This window comes from Microtus ochrogaster, unplaced genomic scaffold, assembly GCF_000317375.1.
Source record: "Microtus ochrogaster isolate Prairie Vole_2 unplaced genomic scaffold, MicOch1.0 UNK1, whole genome shotgun sequence".
Taxonomy (NCBI): Eukaryota; Metazoa; Chordata; class Mammalia; order Rodentia; family Cricetidae; genus Microtus; species Microtus ochrogaster.
This window is the reverse complement of record NW_004949099.1, coordinates 4,055,707-4,058,705: the sequence shown is the minus strand read 5'-3', so window position 1 is coordinate 4,058,705 and position 2,999 is coordinate 4,055,707.

Below are 2,999 nucleotides of genomic sequence, written 5' to 3'. Positions count from 1 at the left end.
AAGTTTCTGAGAAATCACCATACTGATATCCAAAGGAGCTGTACCAGCTTGCATTCCCACTAGCAATGCAGAAGTGTTCCCTTTACCCCACAACCTCTCCAGCATAAGTTGTCATCAGTACTATTGGTCTTGGCCATTCTTACAGGTGTAAAATCTGAGTTGTTTTGATTTGCATTTTTCTGATGACTAAGGATGTTGAACATTTCCTTAAGTGTCTTTAGCCATTTGAGATTCCTCTGTTGAGAGTTCTCTGTTTAGGACTGTACTCCATTTTTTATGGAATTATGTGTTCTTTTGGTGTCCAATTTCTTGAGTTCTTTGTATATTTTGTAGATCAGACCTCTGTCTGATGTAGGGTTAGTGAAGATCTTTTCCCATTCTGTAGGCTGTTGTTTTGTCTTGTTGACCCTGTCCTTTGCTTTACAGAAGCTTTTCAGTTTCAGGAGGTCCCATTTATTAATTGTTTCTCTCAGTGTCTGTGCTGCTGGGTTCTATTTAGGAAGTGGTCTCCTGTGCCAATGAGTTCAAATGTATTTCCCACCTTCTCTTCTATGAGGTTCAGTGTGGCTGGCTTTATGTTGAGGTCTTTGATCCATTTGGACTTGAGTTTTTGCATGGTGATAGATATGGGTCTATTTTCATTCTTCTACATGTTGATATCCAGTTGTTGGCACACCACTTGTTAAATATGCTTTCTTTTTTCCATTTGATATTTTTTACTTCTTTGTCAAAAATCAGGTGTTCGAAGATGTGTGGATTGATATCTGGGTCTTCTGTTCAGTTCCATCGGTCCTTCTGTCTGTTCTTATGCCAATACCAGGCTGTTTTCAGTACTGTAGCTCTGTAGTAGAGTTTGAAGTCAGGGATTGTGATATCTCCAGAAATTCTTTTATTGTACAAGATTGTTTTGGCTATCCTGGGTTTTTTTGCTTTTCCATATAAAGTTAAGTACTGTTCTTTCAAGGTCTTTGAAGAATTTTGCTGGGATTTTGACGGGCATTGCATTGAATCTGTAGACTGCTTCAATCACATGTTTCACAGAGGTAAAGTAACATAACTTTACAAAGTTAAACAAATGGTACATAAAAGAATGCAACACATCTTTACATCATCAAACAAATACTCCACAGCATAAACCAATGCAACCCGTCTTTAACTAATGCTACACAACAGGGCGTTCTGTGTCTTGAAGGATCTATGGACAAGCAGCCTGTGCCTCACTGTAAACATGTTGTCAGAAACAAGGAAGCTCAAGTAAGACATCGGAGTCTCTTTTAAGCAGAGAACTATGGAGCAGGGGATTAGTTTGGACTCATTTGTTCCCAGAGCAAATAAGTAAGTTTGGGTTTTCTACGTGGTGTGACCTGACCCCTCCCGCAGATGTGTCAAGGGAGCTCAGATAAAGTTTGCGCTCAGCCCTCCCCAGATGCCTGTTATCCAGCACAGAGAAAGTACTGTGACAGGCAGGCATGGTGCTCCACCGGGATGCCACATTTCCGTGCTCCCCAGCGGGGGAACTTGTCACCTTCAACAGACACTAAAATTACAAACTGCAGAGATACATTAAAAACTCCCTGTACTGAGCCTGGGCAGATCTCCTCAGGCAGAGTCCTCACCTCCCACGTCCATCTGGGTAAGTGCTCTGCACCCAAGTGCAGACTCAGAAGGTGGTCGGGTCCCAGGCAGGCTGTGGAAGGAGGAGCAGTGGGGCTCAGGGAGGTTTTCAGCATCTGCAGAGGGGATGCTGAGCTCTGACAGCCCCTTGGCACAAGGGCTGTGTGCTGCAGGGCAATGAGGATGTTAAACTCCTACAATTACTTAATTTTTTCATAGAATGCCAGTTAACGTCATGCTTGATTTATTTTTCTAAACTAAACTACCAAATTTACTCTGTCATCCACATGTTGTATTGTATCAATCTAGACTTTTCAAGAATTGCTCATTTGTATGCAACTTCTTGAGGAAGTGATGCTGTAATTTCATATTTTAAACAAATAACTTAATTTTGCTTATGGTGGCTATGCCCCTCACATGGAATGATTGCTGATGTACTGACTTTGATAGTGTGACTATTGAGATGTTCTAAAAGTCTTTTAAAAGAAGTGGGCTGTGTGTCCAAAATTCATCTCACAAAGAGCTCCTCACTGACCTGTATCTACTAGAATTTTCTTAAGTGCCTTTGAATTCCCTGTTTAATTTCACAAATTACACATTAGCGGTGTCAGCCCTTAGTCTTACTCTGCCTGCCGAGAATTGTCCTGAGCCACTGCAATGTTGAGGTTCCAGGACACTGATTAATACACAGTGAACATGATTCTAAAGGAGGTGATACTTACGTCCATTAATCTGTTCTGTGTTCTATTCATTAAATAAATATTCCTTACAAAATTTTAAGATAATAGAAATTCCCAAATATAATTTTGTTTGAATAAAGTTTTGGACAACTGAACCCCATCCTGTCCTACTGTCTCTACTTGGTTTTTAGATTTTTCTCCAAATTTTGTCCTTTCATGAATCTTTGTGAAGAGATGAAGGGAAGATGCTCACTTCTCTTGTCACCGAGCCAACAGCACACTGGCAGGGAGGTCAGAGGTGCTTAGTAGAAAACCAAAGCTCTCTTATCAGTCATCCCTGGGTCATGAGGGAATCAGGTCATGCCACAGCGTTGTACAGGATCCAGTGTTGATGGCTAGAGACTGCAGAGAACTCCTCTAGCGCTTCTTGTTTCTCTACTTAAAATATATATTTCTTTCTACTGAATTTATGGAGAGAATTTTGATAGTAGTTATTATAAATATTCTAACTGCAGATGTGACCCTAAGCTGAACTTCACCATTCTGTCCATGCACAACTCAGTGGACAATCCCTAGCTGTTTTCAGAGCCAGCTGCCAGTCCTCACGAACCCTCCTGTTCATTCACAGCAGTCCTGGACAGCAGCTGCTTCACTGCATGCCTGCATAGAGCATCTGCACCTAGCTGATGCCTGCATAGAGCATCT